Source organism: Gorilla gorilla, chromosome 8 (genome assembly GCF_029281585.2).
Source record: "Gorilla gorilla gorilla isolate KB3781 chromosome 8, NHGRI_mGorGor1-v2.1_pri, whole genome shotgun sequence".
Classification (NCBI taxonomy): domain Eukaryota; kingdom Metazoa; phylum Chordata; class Mammalia; order Primates; family Hominidae; genus Gorilla; species Gorilla gorilla.
The window spans coordinates 28,688,004-28,708,250 of record NC_073232.2 but is presented as its reverse complement, the minus strand read 5'-3'; the positions used below and the strand labels follow the sequence as shown (position 1 = coordinate 28,708,250).

At 37.7% G+C, this 20,247-nt stretch overlaps 1 protein-coding gene and 1 long non-coding RNA gene across 2 annotated transcripts in view; one reads left to right on the top strand and one right to left on the bottom strand.

The window, feature by feature from the left end:
* MALRD1 (MAM and LDL receptor class A domain containing 1) overlaps positions 1-20,247 on the bottom strand; it is a 689,301-nt gene that overhangs the window by 5,980 nt on the left and 663,074 nt on the right. The gene's annotated exons all lie outside the window — the stretch shown is intronic.
* LOC134759157 (uncharacterized) lies at positions 203-18,483 on the top strand. Its single transcript, XR_010135083.1, has 5 exons — positions 203-580; positions 6,557-6,649; positions 6,754-6,865; positions 11,983-12,074; positions 17,530-18,483. It is a non-coding gene; the product is annotated as an uncharacterized lncRNA (long non-coding RNA).

The window sequence follows — 20,247 nt, the reverse complement described above, 5'->3', positions numbered from 1 at the left end:
AAATATCTGTTAATTCCTTAAGCACTAACTGAATGCTTATTAGTTGCTCTGATTAATTTGAGTAAGTTGTGTTTGACTCTTTGCCTTTACTTTATTCAAGACTAGTCTACGTTAAATTCTTGGAGTAGTAATCTCAGTACATAGCATGGTTAGTGCATGAACTGAGCCAGGGATGATCTTGGAGTTGAGATTGGGTAGGGAGTGAAGTGTAGTTTTGAAATGCATCAAAATACCAAAGCAGGAAAAATTGGACATGGAAGTAGGGATGATCAAAACATAATAGAAATTAGGAACTAAGTAAAGATAAGACAGACACTGACACCAAGAGTTCAGAAAAATTAAGAGGCTGAAATCAGGCATGAAATCAGGAAGCAGGAGGAAACCCAAACCACAGGGCTAGACAGGACAGATGGTCAAAGCCTGAGCATACAACCAGGAGCTGAAGGGACCAGCTTGGCCATCAGTTGCAAGAGTGTGAGGCAGAAGCAACACAAAAGATCTTGATATGAAGCAATTATTTTTGGTCTTAAACTGCTGGGACTCCAGATGACCCAGACCACGGTCAGCAGGCAGAAGCCAGGTAAATTTATATAATTCTCAGCTCTGTTAATTCAATTATTGAAGCTACTTGTCTTCTGAAAGGGTTTTAAGTCTGAAATAATTTTCTATTAAAATGAAAAAACATTTGAAGGTGTCTGGCCTTCAAGATTTGGGTAACTACAAAGAAGGAAGATGATATTTAAGAGTAAGGATGTGGAGTTGTAATAAAAGAAGAAAGGGTTTCAGTGTGAGTATTGGAAGGTGAGGAATGGCAAATCCTTCCTACTTCAACTTTTGTTTTTTAGTAGTCTCAAATTGCTTTTATTTTTCCTAGATTAAAGATATATCTCCCATTCTTGAAAATCCCTGGATTATTAGACTTAAATTTTAATGTCTTTCCTATTTATTTATAAGGTAAACTATTACACCATCCACAGATTCTTCCATGAAGGAAATTGCTAGTGTCACTCTATACATTTAGTATTTCAAGTTCAATATTATGATTTTCCATTTTCATCAACTATGTCAATTTGATATTCAAACACAGGCAATGTTACTTAAAATGGTGGATCCTTACATGAGGGAAATAAAATGTTTGTTTCATTATAAAGTTTCCTGCCAGTTCTGAAACTCAGTGGTGTAATGATAAGTCTTCATCAGGCCAAAAAAAAAAATGCAATGTTTGACTTACTGTATTTGTCAATATGCTGGTAGCTCTTAAGCGGTTGATTTTTTTTCCCCCAATGAATAAGTGAGTTGTAAGAATTGAGGTTCTAAAGAATATAACCACCTCTAGGAATAATGATGATAAAGGAACTGACTTAGAAATTTTGAGTAGAGGAAAGGAAGTTGCATGGATCATATAAGTTTTTCTCCCTTATCATGCATTCACATAAATTATTATTAAGTTTATCTTACATCCATTACGTGCAGATACTGTGCGAAGTGGCATTCCGAATGTGCGACGAGAGACCTAGATCAATGCAGAACTAAGATAATTCTGATGGCAGTTTCCAATTTTAATTTAGTGAGCATATTTATACTTCTAATGCAATTCACTTATTAACTCACAACAGTGTTTTAGTGTTGATAAAAGCATGGAAGTGTTTATAATAGTCTGAAATTATTACAAGTGGGAAGGGAGAAAAAAAGAATAAAACAAAAACCAATCTATGTTACATCCAATAAACATGACTTTGAGGTGAAGATTTTGTATTTTTATTTTTAACAGCTTTATGGAGCTATAATCACATGCCATACAATTCACAAACTTAAAGTACACAATTCAATGGTTTTCAGTAATGTTACTTTCATTAATTTTTAATTCTTAAAACAGTGGTATATATCACATAAAATTTGCCATTTTAACCATTTCAAGTATACAATTCAATGCCATTAATTCCACTCACAGTGTTGTGCTACCATTACCACTATTTCCAAAATGTTTTTATAACTCTGAACTGAAGCTCCGTAGCCAGTAAGCATTAACACCCCATTCCCCTCCAACCAATCCCAGGTAAATTCTGATTTACCTTCTGTCTTTATGAGACTCGAGGTACCTCACCTAAGTGGAATCATACAGTATTTGCCATTTTGTGTTTGGCTTATTTCACTTAGCATAATGTTTTCAAGATTCATCCATATTGTAGCATGTATCAGAACTTTAATCATTTTTATTGCTGAATAATATTCCCTTGCATGTATATGCCACATTTTGTTTATTCATTCGCCTGTTGATGGAAATTTGGGTAGTTTCCATCTTTTCACTATTGTGAATACTGCTATGGGGAACACTGCTGCATGAATATCTGTTTAAGTCTCTATTTTGATTCTTCGAGGTATATAACTAGGAGTTGAATTGATAGAACACATGGTAATTCTTTTTTAACTTTTGAGGAACTGCCAAACTGTTTTTGATAGTGCTGCACCATTTTACACTCCCACCAACAATGTGTGAGGGTTTCTATTTCTCCTCATCCTCATCAACACTTGTTATTTTCAGTTTTTAAATTATTATTATTATTGCTATCTCAGTGGATGTGAATTAGTATCTAATTGTGGTACTGATTTTCATTTCCCTAATGACTAGTGATGTTGAACGTCTTTTTATGTTCAACTACATGTAATCTTCTTTGAAGAAATGACTATTCTAGTCCTTCGCCCATTTTAAAATTGGGTTGTCTTTTCGTTCTTAAGTTGTATGGATTTTTATATATTCTGGATATTAAACTTTTATCAGATACATACTTTTGAATATTTTCTACCATTTTGTAGATTGTCTTTTCACTTTCTTGATAATGTCTTTTGTTGCACAAAAGTTTTTGATTTTGATAAAGTCCAATTTACTTATTTATTTTTTGTTGTTGCTTGTGCTTTTGGTGTCATATTTAAGACAGAATCAATTTCTAAATCCAAGATCATGAAGATTTACCACTATGTTTTCTTTTAAATGCATTATGGCTTTTGCTCTTACATGTAGCTCTTTGATCCATTTTGAGCTAATTTCTGTATGTGGTGTGAAGTAGGGGGTCCATCTGCATTCTTTTGCATTGCAAAATCCAGTTGTCCCAATATCATTTATTGAAGAGACTATTTGATCCCCATTGGATGGACTTGGCATCTTTGTCAAGCATCAATTCATGACAGATGTATAGGATTATATTTGAATTTTCAATTCAGTTCAATTCAATTGATCTATATGTCTGTTCTCATGCCTCATGCCAATACCACACTGTTCTGTTTACCGTACTTTTGTAGTAAATTTTGAAATTTGGAAGTTTGAGTTCTCCAACATTGTTTTGGCTATTTGGTACCCTTGCAATTTATAAATTTGAGAAGAGGTTTTTCATTTTTGCAAAAATGGCTGTTGGAATTTTCGATAGAGATTGCCTTGAATCTGCAGGTTGCTGTATTAGTCTGTTCTCATGCTGCTGTGAAGAAATACCTGAGCCTGGGTAATTTATAAAGGAAAGAGGTTTAATTGACTCACAGTTCCACAGGCCTGGGGAGGCCTCAGGTAACTTATAATCATGGCAGAAGGGGAAGCAAACATGCCCTTCTTCACACAGTGGCAGCCAGAAGTGCAGGGCAAAAGCCGGAAAAGCCCCTTCTAAAGCCATCAGAACTTGTGAGAACTTACTCACTAACCTGAGAACAGCAGCATGAGGGTAACCACCACCATGCTTAGATTACCTCCCACTAGGTCCCTCCCATGGCTTGTGGGGATTATGGAAACTAGAATTCAAGATCAGATTTGGGTGGGGACATGGAGCCAAACCATATCAGTTGCTTTAATTAGTATTAACGTCTTGACAATATTGTCTTCCTTTCCATGAACTTAGTGTGTCATTCCATTTAGTTAGGTCTTATTTAATTTCTTTCAATAATGCTTTGTGATTTTAAGTGTATAAATCTTTCACCTCATTGGTTAAATTTATTCCCAGGTATTTTATTCTTTTAGATGCTATTGTCAATAGAATTGCCTTCAAGATTCCTTTTCTGATTGTTCATTGCCGGTATGTAGCAATACAACTGATTTTTAAGTGTTGCTCTTATACCTTGCAACTTGTCTGAATTTGTTTATTTGCTCTAGTAGCTTTCTTGTGGATTCTTTGGGATTTCTTATATATAGTATCATGCCATTTATGAATACTGAATTTTATGTCTTCTTTTCCAATTTGAATGCCTTTTACTTCCTTTTTTCCCAATTCCTCTGGCAAAAGTTTATTTTTGATAACCACATTTATCCCTAGCTTAGTGGGGCTATAAAACTTCCTTAATATAAACAATTTAAAGCTAGTGTATAGGACAATTATTATGGCAATGTTGGACAGTTTCAGGGTATAGTCTCATTGCCACTTAAAGTGAACATCTTTAGACTAGATAAGTGAATAAACCTTTATCTGGGTTGAAAGGAAACAAAGGTGACAGTGAGACTAGCTGTCACTCCAAATGCTGAAGTGTCTAGGACAGTGTGACAGCACAATGTTCCTGCTGAGAGGCCTGTCCTTCAAAATGAACATCTTTTTACACACATTGCAAGTTTGTTAATTTTTAAAATACACTTTTATAATTTGTTTTACTGAGTGTTTTCTATTAACTTTATTTACTAAATTGATTGCCATTTTTGGTGATAAACGGGTGATTTAATTTCTTTATGTTAACTACAGACGTGTGCTTCCCCCCGCTGCCCCCAATTTACCAGTAAGTCACTTGGTGTGTCTGTAAAACTGCTCAGGCTGCTTAGTGAAACTCACCGGACACCTAGTTTGCATTACGATCTCATGGGAGTAACACTGTTACAATAGTTCATATTTAAAATTAGGTTTAGAAAATATTCAAAGAAAAATGAGCTCAAAAGCTTAAATTTTTTTATTTTTTATTTTTAGAGACAGAGTCTCACTCTGTTGTCCAGGCTTGTATACAGTGGTGTGATCATAGATCACTGCAGCCTTGAACTCCTGGGCCCAAGCGATCCTCCTGCCTCAGCCCCCTGAGTTGCTGGGACTATAGGTGCATGCCAACACACCTGGCTAATTTTAAAACTGCTCAAGCTGCTTAGTGAAATTCACCAAACACCTAGTTTCTACTACTATCTCAAGGGAGTAACACTCTCGCAATATGTTCATATTTAAAAGTAGACTTAGAAAATAGTCAAAGAAAACTTAGCTCAAAAGTTCAAATTTTTTTATTTTTTATTTTTAGAGACACATTCTCACTCTGTTGCCTAGGCTGGTTTACAGTGGTGTGATCATAGCTCACTGCAGCCTTGAACTCCTGGGCCCAAGCGATCCTCCTGCCTTGGCCTCCTGAGTTGTTGGGACTATAGGTGCATGCCAACACACCTGGCTAATTTTTTTAATTTTTTGTAGAGATGGGGTCTTGCTATATTGTCCAGTCTTGTCTTGAACTCAAAACTCCTGACCTCAAGCAATCCTCTCATCTTGGTCTCCTAAAGCACTGGGATTATGGGTGTGAGCCACTTTGCCTGACCTGAGCTCAAAACTTTAGCACAGTTTTTTTTAAGTGAAAGGGAATACCATTTGTGAGGGTCATGGATGATTATTTCTGTCGTATCTTGGTGGACTGTGTTATGAAACTTCGGTGTCAAAACCTGTCCACTCGAAAGTATGAAGAATCATACTGTCTGAAATTAGGATAATTACAATGCAGCTGTCAAATGATGTTAATGGATAAACATAATAATTTATCTATCAAAAGATATTTTCCCTGTATTTCATGTGTGGAGGCACTGGTTCTCATGCTTCCATGAGTGAAATGATTTCTAAACACTGTTTCTAAGATGTCAGACAATATCCTAAAATCCGAGACACAGTCGTCATGGGTTAAGTGCCTGAAAGGAATTGATGCTCTCCAGTGTGGTAACTCACTCCTTAAGATGGTGGAAAGAGAATTTTTAAATGTTACTTATCTTTTTTCTTACTTATTGACATTCACCCAACATGTCTAGGACACATACTACGTACTAAACATTGCACTGGGTCCTACACTTACCAAGTTGATTAGTATATGGCTCCTACCTCTAGAGCTTTTCAGAGGGTGGCAACTGTTGGTTTCTGTCTCTTAGATGAAATGACATGTTTATAAAAATGCTTATCACAAGTAGGTGCCCACCGATAGTTGAGTGCTATTCTCTTCACCTTCTTTCCTTATGCTTTCCTCCTTTTGTCATTTACATCTTCTTTTAAACTTCCTGCTTCTTTCTCCTGACCCCCAAATTTGTGAAATGAAAGGACATTGGTATAAAGAACAATAAGGAGGTGTCAAAATTAATAATCACTGTAGTACTTTAAATTTTTTTCCACCTTTTTTATTTATTTATTTTTTTAGAGACATGGTCTTGCTCTGTCACCTAGGCCGTAATACAGTGGCGTGATCCTAGCTCACAGCAGCCTCCAACTCCTGGGCTCAAGAGATCCTCCTGCCTCAGCCTTCTGACTAGCTGGGACTATAGGAATGTGCTACCACACCCAGCTAATTTTTTAATTTTTTGTAGAGATGACATCTCACTATATTGCCCAGGCTGGTCTTGAACTTCTAGCCTCAAGCAATCCTCCCACCTCAGCCTCTGAACGTGCTGGAATTACAGGTATGAGCCACCATGCCTAGCATTACTTTTAATTTAAAAAAATAGATTAATTTAGAGCCTAGCAGGAACCCTTGCAATCATCTTGTCTCTGTCTTCTATTACAGATGGAGCAACTGACATTCTTCCCCAACTAGACTATAAGTTCTCTGAGGGATAAGGAACATGTCTGGTTTCCTCATCTCTCTGTCACAGCACCCTGTGAATGCCTAGAAGACAGTAAGGATCAACTGAATGTTTGTAGAAAGAATAACAATAATTACCTATAGTCTAAAGGTTTAGTGATGAAATGAAGTCCACTAACTTCTCTCTGCTTATTTCCACCCTCAATAATATATTTCCTCAAACCCCACAGAGGAAAGACAATTCATTTTTTACTATTGTTTAATAGAGCCATGTTTGTATGTAGCTTCCTGTTCCGCTTAGCCCAAGACATTAAGTGGGTCAGTAGTAAACTCTGCCCTCTGTTTTTTTCCATTCCTTTGTCACCTACTCAAGTGGCAGCCCAGAGTAGCTTGGCGGCTTCCCTGAAGATGAGCAGAGTACAGTAGATTAGGCATGGCCTTTCTATCTATTTCTACTATGGAGAAACTGAAAAAGCTATATGGCTGGAAAAAAATCACCTTGGTACTAATTTGCTATTTTACAATATTTGACAATAAAGACCTGTGGTCTTCCTATGTATTTCTCTTTAAACAATGAGGGGTATGGAACATTTATGCATAAACATCAAGGTCTTCAATCGAGTTTTCAGGTTGTGAAGTATGTGATTTGTTACTACTAGGGAGAGATGTTTCCTAACCATAAAAATGAATGTGACTTTTTTTTTTTAAAGGATGCATCTAAATTATAAAAGACAATCATTTCACTGGTGGGAATAGAATTCACTTATTCTGAGTCATGCCTATTACATTACATTTTGTTTAGCATAATTAATGGTGAATCTGAGTTGTCCCACAGAAGTAAACCTTAATTCTCCTCTCCCTACTTCCACCTCTCTCATTTTAAAGTCTTCAATTAGTTTTTCCCAAATGTTTCCAGTCTTAAGATTTACAGAATTTGAAGCCTTTCCCAAAGATCCAATCTTCCAGATAAAAGGAAAATACAATACAGCATTCCAATAAAAATAAAATATTCTTGGGTTTCCATTTTTAATTATACCAATTTTTAACGTTCATTAAATATATTTCCCTCTGCCAAGAAGAGATCTTTTTAGAAATGTTTGTTTCTTAACCAGTATACTGTTTTCTTTTTTTTAACTTCGTCTCATCCTAAAAATCAATGAGCAATGTTCTTTTATTTTTTTTTCTTCCCTGGCTTTATAACCTAAGGAAATAGGTTTTGTGGTATGTTTACTTATTCATTTTTAACTTGCAGTAATCATGAGAGATTGGTGCCCTGTGTTTCCTATGTAACTCACAGTCTCAAATGAATCACATGTATCATCTTTCTTTTCTCAAAACCTTAAAGTGTTATTTTATACCTGGTCTCTGATCATTTGCAGTCCATTTTTTAGCCTGTTTGAATAGACTGTTTTTTCAAGGAAAGTAATCATAAATTTTAATTTTAGGCACTATTTTGTCCTTTTTGTAATAAAGACAGATTTATAGCATTTTACAAAAAAAATAGCACAGTAAAAGAACATAAAACAAATATGAAGTAGGAAGTTGGAGAAGGGGAATCTAAGAACAGGAAAATAGAATTGAGGCAAAGGTAACAAGATGGAGAGTTCATGAAATGGATATCATCGGAGTATGTATATTTATTAAAGGCAGGATGGAACTTAGACTTTAAGATTCTAGAAATCAAATTTAAGCAGGACAATCAATTACACAGGCTATAATTTCAAAAAGAAACAAACAAACCAGATGCTTAGAAGCACTTCTGTAACTCAAGAGATACAGCATTTATTTTGTGGATCCTGTTACTGTAATCTAACGTAACGAAGTAACAAGTCCCTAACCACATTATTTTAGGAAAATCAGCAAAGGATTACACTAGGTTGTTTCAACTAATACTTTTCAAACACCAGGCTGAAATGATGCCAAGATGTGCTTCAGTAAAAGCTACCCAGAAAGTGTTGGCAAGGAGGGAGGAGAGATTTTATGGAGATCTTGAAGCACAACAATGCCTTAGAGAATTTGATTTTGGGGGCATTTTCATATGTTCATGTTTATCATAAAAAAGTCAACACCAAGCTTATAATTTATAGTGCATCATTGCAGTGTAACACATTAGATCTGTTATAAAAGTCTACAGGTAGAAAAAAAAATTGCACAGAGTCATAAGGTAATAGAAGAAATAAGTCTATGAAGTCAACCTATTCTCATTGAGTGTACACTCCCATAAAATACCATGTTATCTGACTACTGCTAATAAAAAAAGAGAGAGAGAGAAATTATAAGAGAATGTAAATAGTAAACTATCTAATGGTCTCTATTCCTGTCAAGATGATTTTTTTTTTAAATAAACAATCTGGAGGAAAAGGAAGAAAGAAAAGAAGCCAATTTGAAAAAGCAAGGATACATTAACGAGAAATGTCCATGAACTCACATTTTCATTTCCAAGTCCTTAAGGAACAAACTGAACCAAATGTTTGGGTGAAAAAGTTCAGAAAGAACTGCGTTTGCAAACACAACCAGAAATGCCACAAAAGGCAGAGGAAAAGATTCATCACCCAGGGTCACAAAACCAAACAATTGGAACACCAAATTTTGCCAGACTCATTCACATGATACAGCAGCTGCTTTATTTTTCTTCCACTCTTTTCAGGCAGGAAGTAAATATGCTGACCATGAAAGCCGTCACTGTTTAAGCACTCTTGCTGTGGCAGAGCATTTTAATGGGAACATGCCCAGGAATATGGAGGCAATTAGTAGGAATAAAACTGACCCAGGTTTCTGTAACTTAATCTTAAAGAAAACCCAGGCTGCCAATGGGAGCTCCGTCTTCACTCCACTTCACAAGTGCAGTGTTAGCAAATTCACAACCACCTAATAGAAACCAGATGCCTAGCAGGAAAGTCCCTTTAGAAATATATTTGATAGCATATATATATATATTTGGACAGTGTCTTGCTCTGCTGCCCAGGTTGGAGTGCAGTCGTGGGATCATAGTTTGACCTCCTGGACTCACGCAATCCTCCCTACTGAGCCTCTTGGGTAGCTAGCCCTACAGCCACGTACCGCCATGACCAGCTAATTTTTTTTTTAAATTGTTCTGCCGAGATGAGCTCTTGCTGTGTTGCCTCGAGTTCCCAGACTCAAGCAATCCTCCTGCCTCGGCCTCACAAAGCACTGGGATTAAAGGCATGAGCCACCATGCCTGGCCTAACAGCACATTTTAAAAACCCATCTTGGCCTAGTAAAATTACTGGAGTCAGTCTTTAGGTAATAATTAGAGAGAAAGACAAAAATATATATAGAAAAAGGTTCATCACAAATTAGAAAAATTAGACGCAAGCTCAATGTCTAATAATAGGAGAATGGTTAAATGACGATGCATGTACTTGACACAGCATTATTCAACCTTTTCAAGTCATGCTTTAAAGAATGTTTAGTGGTACAGGGCTGTGATATGGTTTGGATGTCTGTCCCCTTCAAATCTCATGATGAAATGCGATCCCTAATACTGGAAGTAGAGCCTGGTGGGACCTGACTGGATCATGGGGGCAGATCCCCAGGAAAGGCTTAGCGCCACATCGCCTAGGTGATGAGTGAGTTCTTGCGTTGAGTTCATGTGATTTGGTTGTTTAAAAGTGTGTGGGACCTCCTTCCGGTCTCTTTTGCTCTTGCTCTTGCTACGTGATGTGCTTGCTCCTGCTTTGCCTTCTGCCATTAGTAAAAGCTCCCTGATTCCTCCACAGGAGCTGAGTAGATGCTGGCACCAAGCTTCTTATGCAGCTTGCAGAATTGTGAGCCAACTAAGTCCCTTTTCTTTATAAATTATCCAGCCTCAGCCTCAGGTATTGCTGCTGCTGCTGCTGCTGTTGCTTCTTCTTCTTCTTCCTCTTCCTCTTCCTCTTCTTCTTCGCCTTCTTCTTTTTCCTTTCTTCCTCTTCCTCTTTTCCTCTTCCTCTTCCTCTTCTTCCTCTTCTTCTTCCTCTTCTTCCTCTTCCTCTTCTTCCTCTTCTTCTTCTTCTACTTCTTCCTCTCCTTCTTCTTCTTCCTCTTCTTCTTCCTCTACTTCTTCTTCCTCTTCTTCTTCCTCTTTTTTTTTATTTTTTATTTTTAAATAGAATCTCTCTGGAGTGCAGTGGTACAATATTGGCTCACTGCAGTCTCCACCTCCTGGGTTCAAATGATTCTCATGTCTCAGCCTCCCAAGTAGCTGAAATTACAAGTGTGCACCACCACGCCTGACTAATTTTTGTATTTTTAGTAGAAACAGGGTTTTGCCATGTAGGCCAGGCTGGTCTTAAACTCCTGACCTCAAGTGTTTCACCAGTCTTGGCCTACCAAAGTGCTGAGATTATAGGTGTGAGCCACTGCACCCAGCCCCAGCCTCAGGTATTTCTTTATAGCAACCCAAAAATGGCCTAACACTGGCTGTGGTTTTCAAAGTGTGGGCTCTGGACTTCTGGAGGTTCCAAGACACCTTCCAAGGATCTACAAATTCAAAACTAATTTTTGCATTAATAATAAAACACAAGGGTAAAATATTCACTGAAATTTCAAGCTAAATTAATGAATTTTTATTATAACAGACTTTTTACTGGGATGACATTTACACTGATGGCCCAGATGTGATGGAGGGGAAAACTGCTGGTATCTTAGCACTAGTTCTTAGCACCAGTTAAAGCCATGGTGCCAAATTATACACTGTGTTCTTCATCACCATCTGCTGCCAGTAAAGTCAGTTATACCTCAAAATGACTTTGATAAAGCCTCAACAATTATTAATCATATTAACTTTCAAGTCATTAGTACAAGTCATTTTTATATTCTGTGAAATATGCATATAAAGCATCTTTGTGGAATACTGAAGCACGTGTTGTCTTATGGAAAAGCACTGAGATTGAGTTGCATGCTAAACGAGCCACTTTTTCATCTCGGAGCAGAACTTGTATTTGAAAGAATTACTGACAGAAAAACTATGGTTCTTTACACTCGGGCATTTGGCAGACGTTTTCATAAAAACAAGTGAAGCAAGGCTCTTAAATCAAATAAAACACCTGATAGTATCTATTGCTGATGAGAAACTTCAAACATCCAAATGAGAATTTTGAAAAATCAGTGTTGTCCACCATGAGTATGACAAGTTCCCCATACTTTAAATACTTGATTGATGAGGGGTTTCTTTTTTGTTTTGTTTTTTGTTTTTTTGCTATATTGCAGAATGAAATGGGTCAGCATCTGACATACTGCATAAATCACTGAACCAATATTTTCTAAATGTAACATGCATGATGCTACAAAATCACACATAGGTAAGTGATCCATTCAAAGTGAAAAATAGACCAGTGAATTTTTAATGTAACAGTTCAAAAATTCTATGGATGTGGTTTCAGATTCTGCATTACAACTGCATTTTAAGAAACTACCTCATGTAAAGTTTTGGTGTAAAAGAAAAGTATCAATAATTATCTCAAAAGCTAGTAAAATACACCTTCTGTATTTTTCCATTCTTGCATCGCTATGATGAAATACCTGAGACTGGGTAATTTATAAAGAAAAGAGGTTTGATTGGCTCACAGTTCCGCAGGCTATACAGGAAGCATAGTGGCTTCTGTTTCTGGGGATGCCTGAGGAAATATACAGTCAGGTGGAAGCAGGCATGTCTTCCATGGCTGGGGCAGGAGCAAGAGAGAGTTGGGGCAGGTGCCACACAGTTTTAAACAACCAGATCTCACAATAACTCACTCACTATCAGTAGAACAGCACTGGGGGGGACGGTGCTAATCCATTAATGAAAACTCCGCCCCCATGATTCAATCACCTCCCAGCAGGCTCCACCTCCAACAATGGGGATTACAATTTGAGCTGAAGTTTGGTGGGGACACAGATCCAAACCATATCACCTCCTTTTAAAAAATACATATCTGTGTGAGGTTGAATGTGTTTAATATATTTCAACAAATCAAGATAATGGCTTTAATGAAGAAGTAGATATAAGAATCCCACACTAGCCCTCACTAAAGGTTTGTTTTAGTTTGAGTAGTGATATGATTTGGATGTTTTGTCCCCTTCAAGTCTCATGTTGAAATGTGACCTCCAATGTTGGAAAGTGGGCCTACTGTTGAAACGTGACCTCCAATGTTGGAAAGTGGGCCTACTGGGAGGTGTTTGGGCCATGGGGGCAGATCCCCCATGAAGGGCTTAGTGCTGCCCTTGCAGTAATGAGTGAGTTCTCACTCTATGAATCCATGAGAGGTCTAGTTGTTTACAAGAGCATGGCACCTCCTCCCTCTCTCTCTCAATCACTCTTGTCATGCGATGCACCAGTTTCCCCTTTGCCTTCTGCCATGATTGTAAGTTGCCTGAGGCCTCACCATAAGCAGATGCCGACATCATGCTGTTTGTACAGCCTGCAGAACCGTCAGCCAAACAAATCTCTTTTCTTTATAAATTACCCGCCCTCAGGTATTTCTTTATAGCAGTCCAAATGGAGTAATACAAGTAGCTTTGTTCTACTAAGCACTGGGGGTTCAAATATGAGTAAATACCTATTTACTTGGCTAACATATACTTTTCTCCAATAAATTTTTGCTAGTTACCTATTCTGGAAATATTTTTTCACTCACTTTCTTCAACAAATGTGATACCTCAAAGCCCCATAGTTGGTAAAGGTCATTTTTAAACAGAATGTTACATTTTATATATAGATAAATATTATATATATACTTTAAATATACAAATATGTTTTCATAATAAGTTATAATGGATATCTTGTCATTTTAAAATATATTAATAAATATAATTGTAAATATTTCTTAGTTTAATTTCTTATATGGTAAGTCTTGATAGGTATAAACCACCTTAAGAAAAGTCTTTGGGGTCTTCAATAAGTTTTAAAGGTGTGATGGTATGTTGAGACCAAAATATTTGAGAATGGGCGGTATAGGGAAATAAGGAGCAATAAATTTCGTAGCAATTTCAATTTTAAGAGGAAAGAGTGCATGTACATATTTATACACTGATAAAAGTTCAAAAGAAGATACATCAAAATGTTAACAGTATGTAACTCTGGGTGATGAGATTAACTAACATTTTAAATTATTTTAAACCCATGTAGTTGGATTTCCCAAGTTCTATTTATGGGTCTGTTGTGCACTGGAATCTCAGGGTAGGGGTGATAGTTTCACAATTTGGAAAGATCACAAGCTGTGTCCCCAACTTGAGCTCCCCACCTCCACCCTGCCCACACACCTTGTAGGCCATTTGCCTAAATAAAAGATGCGATCCGCATGCCTCATGATCTTCACGTTTCCTGTTTTGCTGATTCCCGTCTTTTATCATCTCTTCTCCTAGCCCTGCAGCACTACTCAACACTTTTATGGATGTGTCACATTGATACGGGGAGGGGGACAGGGAAGTGCTGGGTAGAAAAGGCAGGTCCCTGCTGAGGGCTCTACCCCCAGGACTGTGCCCACGGACCTAGGTGAGGACAAGCATTTCTGTTTTCTTGCCCAAATGTTGTATCTCCCAGACCATCCTGGCCTGTCAAGCCCCCATCCTGTGCGTATAAAAACCCCGAGACCCTAGCAGACAGACATGCAGGCAGCTGGACGTCGACAGGAACACTCTGGTGGAAGAACACCCAAACAGACATCAGCAGAAGCCGGCAGACGCTGGCAGGCTGACCAGCAGAACGATGCGGAGTTTGGCCGGGGTGGTTGAAGGGGAGCCCGGCCACTGGGCAGCCCTACTCCGGAGGAAAACCACTTTCCCAATCCATTCCCTTCTGGCTCCCCCGTCTTCTGAGAGCTACCACCACTCAATAAAAACCCTTGCAGCCATCCTCCAAGCCCACGTGTGATCCGATTTTTCCAGTACACCAAGGCAAGAATCCAGGAAACAGAAAGCCCTCTGTCTTTGCCATAAGGCAGAGGGTCTAATGGAGCTGAATAACACAAGCTGCCTACAGACAGCTAAACTGAAAGAGCACACTATAACACACGCCCACTGAGGCGCTGTAAAAACTCAACCCTAGACACTGCCATGGGGTCGGATCCCCACAACTTGCCTGTCTGCATGCTCCCCCTAGAGGTTTGGGCAGCGGGGCATCGACGGAGCAAGCCCCACACACCCATTGCATGCTCTGCAAGAGCGATAAAGGGACTTTTCCCATTTCAACATTTTTCTTAACTCTTGGATTTGCTTTTGAATCTCTTTCTCATTGGCCAGAACCTTTGCTAACTCCGGAACCAGACTGACCACTTCTCTGCACGTCACTGTGCATTGTGCGTTTTACCATGAGGATGTCTAGTACTTTCTCTCCTTGCAATAAAATATTTTTCCAACGAGATTGCTCTATATGGAAACTCACTCTGCTTTCCTTATTAAATTCTATTAGACATATAATCTCTTGGGTTGAAAATGAATTGCAATACTGCTGTCTTTGTGATTGCCCTTAGCAACCACCTAGCAACTTGCTTCTTAAATATTTTTCAGACAATTAAAAGTTGACAACCTATGTAAGAATCTGTCCAGAAAAATGGACTTAGTGGCATCTATTTATTTACATTCATGTCTCTTGAAGATTAACTTCCTATGGGCAGAGCCAAAGTCTTTATTTTCCAACTTGCTTAGGAAACATTATTTGAGCTCCAACTATATGCCTTATCCCCTACCACAGAGCTACTCAAGAGTGTGGTTTATGTATGGTTTTGGTCTTATCTGGATATGGTTCCAGGATCAGATGAGTATAAGAACAGAGAATAAATGTTTAGAAACATTCATAGCAATTTGACAGAGTAATTTTATGTCTGTTGATGATAAGAATAAGAAAGTTGGACTAGTATTTTGTGTGTCTTTTTATTTCCTGTTTCTTTTTTTTATGTGTGGCTTTAAGGAGTGGAGAGTTTAATAGGCAAGAAAGAAGGAAGAAGGCAGAAGAAAGAAGCTCCCCTGTACAGAGACAGAGGGAGGGGGTCTCCTCCAAAGCTGAAAGAGGAACCCCCCCTTCATTTCTGGTTTCTAAGAATTATTTTTATTATATTTTACAAAACATTGGCATATAATGGATTGGAAACAAAACAAAAAAAAAACCCCAAAAAACAAAAACAGAGATATTCCTTCAACACACAGCATTTGAGTGGCTCTGTTCTATTGACAGGGATATGAGTAAATATTGACTTACATGGTTGACTTCTATTTTTCATTCAACGTGCTTTTGCTGGCTATCTCTTCTAAAAATAGTCTTTTCTCTTCCTTTCCCCTTATGAATGTGATATCTCCGAGTTTCCACAGTTGGAAAGGTCCAGGTACTGTCTAACCTTCTCTGATCATATGGAAATATTTTTTCCCTACAAATGGCTCTATATGAAAACTCACCATAATTTTTTATTGGGTTCTTTTAGACACATAATCTGTTTGATTGAAAACTAATTCAATGTTGAAGTTAATTATCAGCTTTCATGATTTCCCTGAGCAATCACCTAGCAGCTTCCTTTTTCCTATTTTTTAGACAATTTAAACTTAATAGCCTTATGTAAGAATCTGTCTAGAAAAATGGTCTTATTTCATTATGACTCCTGCATATCCATAAATTCCTTTACATATATCTCATTTTGGGTTTATTAATACATTTAGTTAAACTGCTCTGAATCTATGAACAATTTCAGCTTTTAGGACAATGGAAACATTGCAAAAAGCAATAAAACTGCATTTTCTTGTAGTTATTTTTAAATAACCTATTTAAAACAAATTATAGGCATACAAAGATACAATTAGGATTTTATTCGATTTCTTAAAAGTGATCTTTCTCTATTAAATTCCTAGTCAATTGCTCACCATTTTTTCATCCCTGACCTGTGTTCTATTCACAGTAACCATGCAATTCTGAAGCTGACCCAAGTGTTCCATAGAGCTGATGTTTATAGTTTCTTTGACTAAACATAGAAATTGATATTTGTCTTATCTGAGTTCCTTTCTTGGGAAACCAACCATCAGGCTTCCCAGATAGTATCAAGGACCTGAAACACATCAGACCACTGGATCTGGAAAATGAGATGTCAGACCCCTCACCCATTATGATTTTCCAACTGACCACCTGCCCCCTTTTGACCAGCTCCTCTTCCTTACCCCTCTGTAATACCTGTCTTCCCACAGATGGTTATATTTCTTCCCTGCTACTCCCTGATTTTAATTGGTCAGGGAGATGGATTTGAGACTGATCTCCCATCTCCTTGGCTACAGAACCCCATTAAAACCTTCTTCCCTGGCAATACTTGTTGTCTCAGTGATTGGCTTTCTGTGTGGCAAGCAGCAGGGCCTAGACCAAACCCCTGGTGTTTCAGAAACAATTCCCTGTCACAGTCTGTGCCACACACATATACACAGGCTGTTCTATTTTTTGGGGTGCTCTTCTTTGACACTTGGTGGATTTCAATCCATGAGTCTAGGTTGGAGTGATACAGCACCTCTGCACCAACCCTTTCTCAACCTTCCATATTATCATTACCTTCAAACCAAAGACTGTTTCTCCTTTTCCAGTGCTTTCTATGAAGTACTGTATATGTTTGATATATGCTTATTGCAGTATTGAGATTATTTGCTTTTATATATACCTCCTCCATTAGAGCATAAACTATTATTTATTCTTATATTCCTAGCCCCTAACACAGTGACTAGCAAATAATAGGTGCTTAACAGATGTTTGTCAAAAAATATAAGAATGAATTGCTAAGAGTTTCTGACTTATGTGTTTCTTTCTTTGAAAAGATGAAAATAAACTGGTCTTTGAAGAACTTTGATTCATTAGTGAGCTTGAAAACCCAACACAATAAACAGATAGTGGAAGTTGAAGGAGTATCCCTAAGGATGCATTTAAGGAGAAATGACGTGACAGAAGATTTGAAAGCAAAAAAGAATCTATCAGGAAGATAAGAAAGCAATTCTTAAACAAAAATTAAGAAGCCGATCGCCCTCCCAAGTTTCTACCCCTTGGTAACATTACTGATTCACACTAGTCAAAAGGGCTGAATAATTTGCTACATGCCATTGGAAAACTATATAACTTACTACTAATAAAACACCTCACTTCTTTTTACTGTCTTTCTTCATTTACCCAAGTCACCTCTTTTAAGAGGCATCTTTGATTTGCCTACAACACATTCATCTACACTGATTGCTTGTACAAGAAAACAATGCAACCCAGAAATGTCAGAGACTGAAAGGTTGTCTTCTTGCTGTGTAAGATTTACTGTGAATAGAGGGAGGATGCGGAAAAATGCTACAACCATTGCTCCAGGGACTATCTCTGCCAAACAGAGATATTATACTGACGAAATGATAATGGTGAAATAGCTGTCAGACCAAATAATTAGAATATGGAGCCATAATACAGTAAAGTAGTCTTCATATATTTTATACAGTTTGTATTGTTCTATAGGTTGCTTGGAGTTTGTGTCCAATGAAAATGGATTTAGAACAACCTGGCATACTTAGTAATAACAACGCACAAACATGTGTATACACACCAAAGAAGCATGCATTATTCAATAAATGTGCTCCTGATATGTTGCATGTAAACTGATTTTGTATGGTCAAATAATATCTTAAATGATCAAGGAATTGATTAAATAAATATGAGATATTAGTTACAATACGAAATCATTTTGAAATACACGTGAAATTTTAAATCATGTTCCATCAATAAATATGATTATTACTTTTTTAAAAAGGGTTCATCATGCACTCATTTCTCTAAAAAAAAAATGCAAGAGTGATATCCTTATTAGTAACATTGGTAAATACGTTTTCAGCTGCCAGGCACTGCTTTTCAGGAACTTAGGGGCAGAATCTGTCACACATATAGACATCCAAATTAAATAGTCTAAAGTGAGGGCAATATTGGAATGACTGAGCACAGTCCCTCTGCTTGTTTTGTTTTGTTTGGTTTGGTTATTCAGATAGGGCCTTGCTTTGTTGCCCAGGCTGGAGTACAGTAGTGTGATCACGGCTCACTACAGTCTCCAACTCCTGGGCTCAAGCGATCTTCTCCCTCAGCTTCTGATTTTGCACCTGCCCAACACGTTATTTATAAAATTCCCACAATGTGTTAGGGAAGATGCAAGACACACAATGCTGTCCCTACTTTCCAGAGGTTTTTCAGCAAATAGAATAACAACAAATGAGCCCCAGACTTTGTTGTTTTAACCATCAGTCAGTTGTGTAGTTAAGACCAGCACACAGATAAAGTTGCCGAGAGTCTCATCTAATCATGAATTGTAAATTAGGCATCTTTTTAATTTTTAAAATGAGCATTAACTCTTTCAGGGAGTTGTAATGCAAAGATAAGTGTAGAGCACTACTCAAATTAGAGACACCCTAAGAACTGAAAGATTTAATGCCAAGTTACACTGCAAATAGGGAATACTTATGACCCAAAAGAACTAAGCTCAATATTCTATTTAAATCATAGAATTTCAGACCTGGGAAAGAACCTTAAAATAATTTATTATTTCCCATTACGTTGTGGGTGTGAATGGCTCATAAAAGAGATTAACTTTGGGCAACACAAAGATTATAATTTTATAGTTAAATTTCATATTAAAGGTATAATGAAAAATAATACATATTTAGACAGAATCTTGCTCTATCACCCAGGCTAGAGTGCAGTGGCCAATCTCCAACCTTATCTCACTGCAACCTTTGCCTCCTGGGTTCAAGCGATTCCCCTGCCTCAGGCCCTCAAGTAGCTGGTGCATGCCACCATGCCTGGCTAATTTTTGTATTATTATTATTTTTTTTTAGTACAGATGGGGTTTCACCATGTTAGCCAGGCTGGTCTTGAACTCCTGGCCTAAAGTGGTCTTCCCACCTTGGCCTCCCAAAGCACTGGGATTACAGGCATGAGCCACAGCACCCAGTCATAATGGAAATATCTTTAAATGGCACATCAAACCCATGACTTCAAACCCATGACTTGTATTAAGCAATCACCGCTGCTCAGGTTCAAGTCCTCATCATCTCTTATCTAACTCGTGGGAACAGGCTTATGCCCTCTAGACTGAAAATCTCTTTCTCAATCTTTTAAAATCTATTCTCACACTCTGCATTCTTCTCTTAAACACAGACTTGCTCTTGTCTTCTTCTGTTTAGAGCACTTGCCTTGTTTGTATCAGTTAGGGCCCTAGCAGGAACCAGCTGACATACTTAAATTGGAAAATTTGAGTTTTTGATAAAGTGGCAATTTACGAAGGTGTGGCCAGAATAAAGTGAAATCATAAGTGATGTGCATTGTGCTGGGCTAAAAATATAAGGCCTGTTACCACCTTAAGCTGGAGGAAAGAAGGAGAAGGAGAAGGAGAAGAAGAAGGAGGAGAAGGAGAAGGAGGAGGAGGCAGAGGAGGACGACAAAGAAGACAAAGAAAGGAGGAGGAGGAGAAGGAAGAAGAAGGGAGGAAGAGGAGGAGGAGAAGGGAGAAGTAGAAGAAA